At 48.9% G+C, this 12,131-nt stretch overlaps 1 protein-coding gene across 16 annotated transcripts in view; it reads right to left on the reverse strand.

Annotated features, from left to right (window-relative positions):
* The window catches only part of LOC123614968 (uncharacterized), a 501,406-nt gene that overhangs the window by 227,345 nt on the left and 261,930 nt on the right, over positions 1-12,131 (reverse strand). Inside the window, exon 1 of one of the 16 annotated variants that reach the window (XR_012499262.1) lies at positions 7,861-7,985. The exons of the other annotated variants lie outside the window; for them this stretch is intronic. The gene's annotated coding sequence lies outside the window, so the exon portion shown is untranslated. Of the gene's footprint in view, positions 1-7,860; positions 7,986-12,131 lie in introns of those variants that run through there. 16 annotated transcript variants of the gene reach the window in all.

Raw genomic sequence — 12,131 nt, forward strand, 5'->3', positions numbered from 1 at the left:
GCAGGGCATGGGTGACAGGCCAAGGTATTTGTGAAATGATGGACCACTGCATGTTGCCATGCAATGCAAATTAATGTGATAAAACAAATAACCTAAAGAGATGACAAAGAAAGTTCACTGTCCACCTTCTGTGAATGTAGCATCCAAAAAAGATCCCCTCACCATCCATGTCCAAATGGGACCCTGTAGCTCTTCTCGGGCAGGAGATTTAGTTCCCCCTCCCATGTCCCACTCCCTACCCTGTCTTTTTTGCATGTTGTCACCGATGGTTCAAACCATCTCAAACAAGCAAGGAACCTGGTCATCAGTCAAAGGGGCAGGCAGGGTGACTACTGAGCCTGAAGAAACTGGAGGAGGCAGGTTGCGAAGGTGAAACTCAGGAATCAGGATGCAGTCAAGTCCCACAGATGGAACCCTGAGGACCGCTCCTAGGAACACTTGTCCCAAGTTTGACGGCAGCCGAGGAGGCCCAGCAGCATAGACACACGAGGACACGGCAGGGTGACTGGGCCCCTGGGCCCTGAAAAGCCACAGGAAGGGCCCTGCAGCTGCTTATAGATTCAGAAGGAATCCCCCAGGACTGAGCACGTGGTCGGCAGCACCAGTGAGCCTGCCTGTGAGCAGCTTAGGGTGGGGGCAGGGGTGCTGAAATGAAGTCAGGACTGGCAATGAGGCCAAGCAAAAGAGCAGCTCATAGAAGGGGCCCACAGGAAGCATCTCACTCACAGCAGAGCAGCCCGTTAGACCTGAGTCCATTGCCCAACAGATGGGTGGTCCGCCCTACCCCCGGCAAACCCGTAAAATACTCACAGGAATTCTTTCTCATTTTTGAAACTCCAACCTAATGACTCTCCTATATTTCCTATACTGAATTTTCCACTTCAGCAGTTTTCTTTTTGTTTGTTCCAGAAAAAGGATAGGATTAAGTTTTACTGGGCTTTTTACACTTGAAAACCACTACAACAAAATACAGCTTTTCCCCAGAATTGCCCTGGTGGCTGGTCAGACCAACCCACAAGGGGACAGTGTGACCACACCAAGCCCCAGCTCCTGAGAGCCAAGGGTGATCACCTCTCCCCAGCAGAGTCCTCTCATGAGAGAGTGAGAAGGCAGGGCACGTCTAGGGCAAGAATAAGAACCTTCCAATTCATAAGCCATCCTCCAAAGCATGATTTGACCTTGTCAACTTTCTCAACTAGGAATCCCTTGGGATTTCCAAAACACTGGTGGAAAATGTTTTTTGAGTGGCATCACAATTTTTTTTCAAAATGCAACATTTAGAAGCATCTATTAATCAGCAATAACAAAAGAACAGGTCTAGTTTTTTTCCTTTTTTTAATCCCGCTTCAAGCAGAAGGAAATGGGCTTGCCACTGCCCTCCCTCTCCAGAGCCACCCCCTTCGTGCACCGCCCGTTACTGCAGATCCATTGCGTCCCATCACCCAGAACGCGAGTATCCTGTGTCCTCAGCCATTATGGGGCACAGCTGAGAAAAGAAAGGTGTTAAAAAGGCAGCCGAGTGCCCAGGTGCGAGGCTCCGCTGTCCAGGCAGAGACACACACCGAAGCCTCTCAGCCTTCTGGTCCCACCTCCACTTCAGCTCGGTGAGTTTTGTTCTTAGCCCACGGCACATGAGGACAGCTAACTGGGAAGGGGGCAGGAATGACCACAACAGGAGGCAGGGATGCTGGTAGCAATGAGAGTGAACAAACTAAAAGCACAGTCAGCTGGGTGGTTGATGCCGGAGCAAACAACCGAGGCTTGGCAGGCGCTGGAGGGTCTTGGAGGAGGAGTTCTGGCCTAAATGGACAGAGGAACACAATCCAGTGTGGCAAAAAAACGAAGGAGCCAGTACTTTGTTTGGAGGAAAGGCAGAGGAAAGAGGGGAGAGTGGAGAACGCACCTCGAAGGCAGAGCATGGAAGGCAGACCCCGCAGGGACCCGCGTGCTCTAAACGGGAGACGTGACAAAGTGGTGTGTGGAGGATGCGTGGGAATCTGTGCCTGGGGATGGGGTGGTTATGGAAGATACAGGACACGGGCTGCAAGGAGAGCTTCTGGGCCATAGGAGGTGTGGGGAGCACCCTGGGTTCTGAGCAGGGATGTCAAGGAGAGATGAAAGGCGGGCCGGGGAGTCCAGGGCTGTCAAATCCGTCATCACGTGACAGAACAGCAGAGCCACGGGGTACCTGGCACATCTTCAAATTCCCCTTCCTGCTCTTCACGCACTGAGTCTGAGACCCAGAATGGGGTGGGTGGCGGTACCTGGTCCACACTCTGACAACAGGCCAGTGTGACAGCCAGGGCTGGCTCTGAGACCCCGACTTCCCCATTCAGGAATCCACCTCTGCACTGGGCTGCCTCGAGCTCCCTCCCTGCCCCTATCCAGCGGGTTTCCAGCATCCATCCTTGCCCTGTGCTGGGGTCAGCAGGATCTCCCATTACCCTGAGTTCACCCAGTGAGCTGGCCTCAACCATTTAGCCTTGACAGAAGCAGGCAGTGGGGCGCCTGCCCGGCTGGGGAGTTGGGAAGCTTCCTTAATCATGCTTTCAGAGCACTTTGCGATGCAGAGATGAAAGACGTCTGAAGAGAGCAAAGTATAGCCATTACAATCTCCATCTTCCTAATTGAGGAAAATGAGGTTATTTCCAAATCCTCTGTGATGCAATGGGAAATGTGCTCGATAGGCCCACGCTTATGGCTGCCCTGACAAGGGCTCCTCGGGGCCGGCAGCACCCAGCTGCCCCGCTCCGGGTTAGGGCCCCACCACGTGGATGCGCCCCGGCTGCCCGGAGTCGCTCCTGATGCATCAGCCCCGGGAAGGGCAGCCTCGACACAACATCAAAGTCGGTGCCTTTGTGTGGCGTGAAGTCCTCCTCCTCTGCACTGAGTAATTGGAACAAAACGACCCAGGTAGTCTTGCTGTAACATCAAAGCTGCGTATAATAACCTCACAGATGAATTCAAGAGTGAATACATTCACAGCCACTGCTCAAGTTTGAAGTATGCTGTGATTTTTTTCAGCTTCAGAACTGAGCAAGAAGAAAAAGAAAACTCACCAGCCATAGCTTTCTTTGTCAACGAGCTGCCTCCCCTTGCAGGCTGCGGAGAAAGGTGTGGGCTTACAGCGTTGAAGGAATGAGAAGTCAGTCTGGGGACACGGATGAGGCTGGGGAGACCAAGAATAGGCCTGGAGGTCAGGGGCGAGGTCCCCAGGCTGAAGCACTGTGGTTGACACGCACATATGCCAACCCTGGCCCACCGGCAAGGCCACTGGCCTGCGGAGGGGTGAGGCCAGAGGGGCACTGACCCAACACCTGCTATGGTTCGACCACCAAGGTCATAGTGGAGGGGCTGGTCATTTTCTGTCACCTCCAAGGAATGGTTTCCTTTCTTTAGGCTAGAAGACCAAAGGTGTGCATATATTTGTAAATAATAGAGCTATCAAAGAAAGGAATCCCAAATTGGTAAACCGAGCTAGTACACAAAGCCGTAAAAACACTGAGCAGCTGAAGTCCTAGGACTTTCAAGAAGCAAGTCACAGGCCCCCCAATCTGAGAGGGATCTCACAGGTCACAGCCAGTGTGACCCAAGCACGTGCGCCCTGGCTAGTAAGCACCTGTAAAATAGCATCTCTGAGATGAGAGAAAATACATATTGGTCTCCATCCCCAGCACCTGGCATGGAGCTCCCGAAACCCTTGGAATTTCCTAAGCGATAAGAACACTAGGAACATCTTTTATTCTAACATTCGGTCTTTGAGCCTGGTTTCTGACACAGGGCTCCTGAAATCCTTGTAATTGGGTAATAGGAGTGTCTTTTGTTCTAACAAGGCAACTCTGGGTGAGTTCCTAGATGAGGACTGGTGGCCAGAAAGACCAAGGCATGATTAGAAACTTGCAAATCTTAACCCCAACCTTCATTCCCTTGAGAAGAGAGAAAGGATGAAAATGGAACTAATGATAAATCATGCCTACATCATGAAGTCTCCATAACAATCCCCAAAAGATGGAGTTTGAAGAGCTTCTGGGTTGGTGGAGACGTGGAGATCTGGGGAGAGCACCACACCTGGAGAGGGCATGGGAGCTCTGCGCCCCTCCCCACATACCTTGCCCCTCTCATCTCTTCCATCTGGCTGTCCTTGAGTTATATCCTTTAATAATAAACTGGCAATGGTAAGTAATAAGTTTCTCTGAGTTCTGTGAGCAGCTCTAGTAAATTAATCAAACCCAAGGAAGGGGGCAGAGGAACCTCCAATTCACAGCCCACCAGTCAGAAGCACAGGTGACAACCTGGACTTGCAGCTGGAATCTAACTGGGAGGGTGGGCGTCAGTCTTGCAGGACTGAGCCCTTGACTTGTAGGACCTCATCTCCAGGTAGTGTCAGAACTGAGTTGAATTGTAGGACATCCGGCTGGTATCAGAGATTTGCTTGGTGTGGGGGAAAAAACCCATCAGAATGAGAATCAGAATCTCTGCATTATGGATTGGAACACGACTGAAAACAAGCTTTAGAACGTCTCTTGTCTTCCTGCTGCACCACATAACCCCTGCTGCTCTCTGCCCAGCTTGGACCCACCTGTTCAGGGCTGCCTCCCTTTCCTCAAGTCCTCACCAAATCCCCTGAGTCTCCTGTTCCTTGTTGATCTTAACTCCCTGCCCCCAATTCCCAGATGTGGCTTGCTGCCAACACACACACGGCTACCCGTTTTTATAACTGCCATGCTGCAGAGTTAGATGCCCAGTTAATGCACTATTTATTAAACCCATTTCACAGTTGAGAAGACAAGGGGACCAAGAATAGAGCCACTGTCTTCAGTGAGAGAACATACAGGCGGCCTATTATCACCATAACAACCACCAGGTGCATCCTCTTCAAAAATCAAAGGGTCTTCAGCTCCATTATCACCCTCACACCTACTCTGTGAAGCAGCACTCTGGAAACCCTGACTTTCCAACTAAGAACACAAGTATTGAACAACCCACCTAACTCACATGCTGCAGGGCTGCAACCCAGCCTGTTCTAAAAATCAGCTTCTTCCCCGTATACCTGATAGCCCAGTGGCACCCTTGCCCCCTGTGATTGAATTCTGTCCCCCCAAAAGCTGATGAAGTGCTAAACTCCTGTACCTGTGAATGTGACCGCATTGGGAATGGGAGTCTCTGCAGATGATCAAGTTAAGATGAGGTCATCAGGGTGGACCTAGTCCAGCATAACGATAGCCTTATAAAAAGGGGGGAATGTGCACAGAGACAGACACGTGCCTTGGGAGAACGGCAAGGGGAGATGAAGAGGAACCGCACAGGCTGCCAGCATGACAGGAGACACGAGGAGACTCGAGTGGCACATCCCTCCTTACAGCCTCCGGAAGGAAGAACCCTGCCAAGCCTTGACCTTGGACTTCTGGCCTCCAGAACTGGGAGACAGTGCATGTCTGCTGTTTCAGTTGCCTGGTTTGTGCCACTTTGGTAGGGTAGCACTGGCAAGGGAATACGACCCCATTATACACACTCCGACCTTTTAGTCCTCACTGCTGACGTGGGTGCTGGAGGCCTTCCCCTAGGCCTCCAGTGCTGGGCAGAGTCCCCAAAAAAACAATAGTGCCTCAGTGCGTGGCTCTCTACCTTGCCTCCCTTACGCTTAAAGTGGGCAACAGGCGGGCGGGTTTCCGGGGACTCCCACATACGCTCTCTTCTTCCAAGTCCTGCCCACCTTCCCCCGCCACACACCCAAACGTCCTCCCCAGGCACAAAGTGGAATCAAGGTCTGGGCCAACCTTGGCACATTGGGCGGAAGGTGGGAGGGCCGAGGGAGCCTCCCCTGTTACTTGAAGCCTCCACCTGCCATCAGCGCCTTCCCTCTGTCGCTGAGGTCAGCAGTCTCCCAGGCTGGCTCCCACTCCTCTATCCCACACCCTGCAGGGCGCCCCTACCCACGGCCTCATCAAGGTGATAAACCGCTCCTGGCTGTCCAGGCTGACCATGCCCCCAGAGCCGCTGTTTTGAGTGCTCGATGCTAGGTGACCCCAGAGGGCACTGACCTCCTCGTCCCTCTGTTCTTCAGAGGGCCCCACCGAGCATTTCCTGACTCCCTGCTCCTCCCCTGGAAACTCATTACTTCCCATCCCAGGGTTTTACTGGAACACATGGTTATTTTAATCACAACTTTGGCTGATCTGTACACTCAATCTTGGAGGATTCCTGGGAGTGTCTGAGTCTCCCTCTGTTCCAGCTCCTCCTCATCGCCATGCAGCACACACCCTGTGATGTCCTGACGGATCCCAACGAGGCCCGGGCCGTCAGCTCAGTAGGGGAAGAAGCAGTCAGGATGGGAAGGGAAGAGTCTGCACCGGCACAGCTCAGAGCCCATCGGTGCCTGTCAGACTAACTCTGGTGCCCGGGGCCAACACTGTGGGCTCCCTCCCTGGGGCTGCTCCTCCCGAATCCAAATCCACGCTTCCTTTAAAACCCTCTGCAGGGTCTTCTGGGCTCTGGGCAGAGACAGAGGTGGAGACTGGCAAGTTCAGACAGTGGCAAATTCCCTTCACATAAAGTTATCACTCAGGTAGCACTCAGGCTGAATGATTTCCTCAAAAGTTCCTGACTCATCCTGATTTTGACCTAGAGGTTCAATTTTGGGATTTGCCTTTTTGTTTAAATTTTGTGACTTATGAATAGCGTAGCCTTATTGATGTGATTTCTGTGTCACTGTTATTGTTCCTACAAGGGGTGATTTTTTTTTTTTTAAAGCTTGTCAGTTTGGTGGGATGACATCCTCCACACACCAGAGTTACCTTAATAGAAATTCCTGCATAGCCCACTCCTCTTCTGCAGAGGGAGAGCTGGTGTTTTATTTGCTTTGTGTGTAATTGGTTCCGGCCCTCCCTGCATGTGGGGTGTCAACACGCACATACACAGGAATTAAGTGAATTAAACGCAGGGGCGGATGATGGAAAAGCTCCTCCACCAGATGAAGTATTTGGAGATTATCGGCATCTCCGGGGCACTCTGAGCCTCTCCAGGTTACCTGTGAAATGCACAGGATTTGGGAGGGATTAGGAGAAACTTGAAAATCTCTAAGAATGCAAGAAAACAATTAATGACTTGGAAAATAGGACTCCTTAAGGTAGGTTAGGAATGTGGCCATGGAGTTTAAACAAGAGCCAGTTGAAGAGATAGGAACGTGTTAAGGAGCCTTTGAGTACAGCATGAAATCACACACATCTAATCTACTTTTTCCTTCTTTTACTATTAAACTAAAGCAATGGCCCCACTCCTGTTCTCCATTAGTAGAAGGAGGAGAATAGAGGAGGTTGATTTTTTGCTCCCCACTTCCCTCTTGAGTTATCCTCTGGAGGCAGGGTAAGAAGTAGGTATATTTGTACCCCCAGATACACAAAGAAGATAAAGATGCAGAGAATTGTGTCCCCCCACCCATTCATATGTTGAAGTCTTTATCCCAGGTACCTCAAAACGTGACTGTATGTGAAGACAGGGTCTTTAAAAGGGCAATTAAGTTAAAATGAAGTCATTAGGGTGGGCCCTGATCCAACAGGACTGGTAGTCTTATAAGAAGAGGGAACTGGGACACAGACACATACAAAGGGAAGACCATGTGAAGCCACAGGGAGAAGATGGCCATGGAAAAGCCAAGGAGAGAAGGCTCAGAAGAAACCAACCCTGCGGACACCTTGATGTTGGATGTCCAGCCTCCAGAACTATGAGAAAATAAGTTTCTGTTGTTTACACCCTCGCCCCCATATCTGGAACACTTTGTTACCAGGTGGCCCTTGCACACTAATACAAGCCCCTTTCATCCAGCAGCTGGCAGCCAGGGTGTGAAACCCCGAGAAGACTCACAGCGAGTTAATGACTGGACTCCGACGTCAGTCCAGACTCCAGGAAATTGTGGAGATTTCTCTCCAGACCTAAGAGCACATAGGTATCTCTTTTTCTGTCAGGAACACTTCAGTTGGAGTCTCACTAGAGGAAAAAAAAAAAAAAAAACCACTATGTTTCTAAGAGCCCCCAGGTCACTTGCATCCCCAGGGGCCTAAGAACACTAACTCTGTCCCCAGAGGGCCTTCCAGTTCCCTCAGAGGACCGGGCTGTCCCTGTACCTTGATCTGATGGAGAACCGCGTTCCCTGCCTGTCAGGAGTCGGTTTCCCATTCAGGTCGTATTCTGAAGCTCCCTGTGAGGGGCGTGCAGTGCATGAATGCTCTCCAAGGAGAGTCTTTGTCCCGGAGCCTGAAACTGTGACAAAGAGGGCATCTTCACCTGTGAATTCGCTGGATTTTTCCAGCTGCCACTGCCGACTTCTCCATCAGAAGACTCAGCCCCTACACAAATGGCATCTCTCAAAGCTGGAGCAACATTTCCTAGCTAATAGCAGGCTTCTCACTCTCTCTCTCTCTCTCTCTCTCTTTTTTTTTTTTTTTCTTTTTTGCAGCCAGGAAATGTCTTTTAGCAGGCAGCTTGAAAAATCCCCTTCCGAAGAACTGAGCTGTCAGTATAAACGTCTAAATGAACCTTTATTAGAACTATAAAAAAAGGCTACTTAACATGTAATTGGACCATTCTTCATGCTTAAACACACTGTTAAAATCATGTCAATAGCTGAGTTAGAAACCCACAGTAAAAGGCAAACATTTTATCCACAAGCTCCATTTTATAGCCTGATAAGATGAGATCACATCATCCCTGTGTCTTTCAAAAGATGATAGATAGAAGTTTGCCAGGTACCTCTTTGCCATTCAATTTTTTTCTCTCAGATTTACTGAAATTAGCTAATGGAAAAGTCACTCTAATAAGATCATTCCATCAAGGCTGTTCCAAGCAGGATGGAGACATGAACTCAAGTCCCCCACACCCCAAAGAGGTTCCCTTTCCACTTCCTTCCCTAATCCTAATGTTCATAGTACTGTTTATTATCAACCAGTTTATAGATCTCTAGTTAATATTTGCTCAGGGCTTATGTTGATTTCTCAATACACGCAATTTTCTGGTTTCAGCTTTATCTTTAAGGATTAGATTGGATCGAGCTGCCTTGTAGTAATTTAGTTTTTATCTTATGCCTTACAGTTTTATGTTCTTGTAATAGCACTTGCTTTTCCTTTTTTATTTAATTAAATATATCTTATTTCACAACTACAGCATTTTTGTTTTGAGTTTATTTGTTTAACAGCTGGCAGGGTGCTGGTGTTTTGTAGAGGGAACCACGCTGGGTATTTTTAGAAATTCAGAAGTTGGGGAATGCACCAGCTGAGAAGATGGAAGAAAAATCTGAACTTGGGAGATGAATGCTTAGAGATTAAACTTGGATTGCTGTGGTTGTGTGTTGGCACTCCATAGATTAAGTCCTCAAAACAAAAACAGAAACAAAAACAAACAACAACAACAACAAAATACATTTAAAAGTTTGCTCAAGAAGGCGCTGCAAGACTCTCTCTTTGCCCTTCTAGAGAACAGCTGGATCTGTTCATTGGCTCAGCTGGTGCAGAACACAGGCACTGCCAGCATCTGAAGATTGTCTCCACCTTATCCAGAGAGGTCACTATGGCTTTGTAAGGCTCTCTAGCCCTCTGTCTCCATTGACCAGCCCCATTCAAGTCCTGTGGATACAAAATTCAGATTGCTACAAGCCATGTCCAGGTGTGTGGGACCCTATGACAAAAGGATGATGGGATATGACTTTGTTCCAATGCGGACTGAACCGCATTGGATTCAATATACAGTTGGGGTTCACAGCCCTCCGCCTCACCCTGCTGCTCACCAGGCCCCTTCCAGGCTTGGAGCAATGGCTTCACCAAACCTTGGTGCTAGAGTGAGATGAACAGAGTGGGGAGGTTATAGCTCAGGGACAGAGTGCCTACCTACCATACACGAGGTCCTGGATTCAGTCCCCAGTACCTCCATTAAGATAAATAAAGCTAATTACCTCCCCCTCAAAAATAAAAAGTAAATCAGAGTGAGTTGAACAAGGCATCTGAGTCAAACAAGGCCCCTGGGGCACAAATTTTAATGAGGTGCTCACAGCTGGGGTCAGACAAGGTTGTACAACCCTGAGTGATACCTCCTTGCTTGATTCACCCTAGCCCCAGCCTGGGGGTCCCCTCCTAGAAATATCACTCATGTGGGCCACTGCCACAGTCGAGGTCTCAGGTAGGAAGTAGCTGCAGACCCTCAGGTTTCCTGTTGCACTTGTACCTGCGAATCATCAGCCAAATGATTGTCCTTCATCCTGACCAGGAAGCCTCTGCTCACGCCATCATTCTTTCAGATCCCCAGTTAGAAAAACCTCCAAGATTCTCCTATCATCCCCACTCACCCTGTTGGGCTACCAACTCTTAGTGACTCTTCTGTGATATCTCCCCTTCTTTCTAGAGTCCCAGCTCTTGCTTTAAATCAGATTCACAGCATCTTACAGCTGGGTTAGTGTGTCAGTCTCCTAAACAACTCCATGCCTACCCACCTCCAGGCCATCCTCTACACAAATGGTTTCCAAAGCCTAGTCCCTGGACCGGCAGCATCGACGTCACCTGGAAACTTGATAGCAATGCAAATTCTCGAGACTACTGAATCAGAAACTAGGGACATGGGGTCCAGCAATTGGTTTCTTTTTTTTCTTTTTAATTGAAGTATAGTCAGTTTATAATGTTGTGTCAACTTCTTGTGTACAGCATAATGTTTCAGCCATACATATGCATACATATATTCATTTTCATATTTTTTCATTGTGGTTACTACAAGATGTTGAATATAGTTCCCTGTGCCCTACAGAAGAAACTTGTTGTTTATTTTATACATAGTAGCAGCAATCGAGTTTTAACCCGCCTCCCAAATTATCCTGATGCACACAAAAGTTTACGAATTCACTGCTCAACAGCACACAGATTAAACTAAAATCCACGCTACTTTCCAGCTTAAAAATTCTTCACCATCTCTCTTAAAACGAAGGTCAAATATGCTAGCCTGGCTCTCTGGGTACTTTGCAGTACATCCCCTTCTGATTTCTCTGGTCACATCTATTACTGTCCTCTTCATACCTCAAGCTTCAGCCAAGCTCCTCTCCAGACGGATCCCCTGAATGGGATAGTTTGCTCCTTAGCAACCTCCTGTTCTCCAGGAATAACATCCATGTGTTCAATAACCACATTATTCTGTTGAAAGCATGCCCACAGCAGCGTTTAGAATCCTGGAGATGGATTAAACATGCAGGCGCAGTGGACAAGGCCGGGAGTGGAAGGGGAATTACCCTGTGTTGAGGGCCTGCCACTGGCCAGCTTTGTTGATTAATTTCCTTACAATGTCTCACTGAATACTTACACACACACACACACAAACACACACACACACACACACACAAAACAAACAAAAAACAAATAAACAAAAACCTACAAAGGATTAATAAAAAGTGAGGAGGCCAATGTATCCAGGTCCAAAAGTCCCTGGGGTAGAGAGTGAGGTAGGAACAGGTATAAAAAGCTGAAAAGTGGAGGAAAAGATCCATGCTTACCCATGCTAAACCCAACCCAAAGGCCAAGGTCTTTCTTCAGTGCCCTTCTGGGATTCTAGTGTCCAACGGTCAATCCAGGGCTCATCCTGTAAATGTCTCGATGCATTTCCTACTTTTGCTAACTGTTGTTGAAGCAAGAAAGTCCAGGGGCCCTTGTCTTAGATCTGATCCAGAGACCCAGATGCACCACCTGGAATGAGTCAGGACAAGCAGAACCAGCCCCAGAAAGAATGTGGGAGGCATCAGGGCTGGTGGTTGCAATGCTGGGAGCATTTGATGCTGGGAGTCCAGGTTTCCCAGCCACAGTTCTGACACTCACCCTGTGACCTAACTTGAGACGGCGCCCCACTCCATGCATTGCCAGACCCCAGGGATTGGCCTTTGCTTTGCGGAGTTTGTGCGCAACAAGGTGGCTGAATCTGCCTCTCTCTAAGGGCCTGAATGATATAAGTGCCTGAGTACAGCATCCTGGTCAGGCAGATCCCCCCTGCCTCCAGGCATAATGAAGTGGTCACCTCAAGTTTCAGTAGCTGCAGAGAAGCTGTTATTAAGCCAACTTTCAAGTCCCAAACCCAGCCCAGTGACACCATCTGCTACCAGAGTTTCCGCTGGA

The sequence above is a fragment of the Camelus bactrianus genome, chromosome 15, assembly GCF_048773025.1.
Source record: "Camelus bactrianus isolate YW-2024 breed Bactrian camel chromosome 15, ASM4877302v1, whole genome shotgun sequence".
Taxonomy (NCBI): domain Eukaryota; kingdom Metazoa; phylum Chordata; class Mammalia; order Artiodactyla; family Camelidae; genus Camelus; species Camelus bactrianus.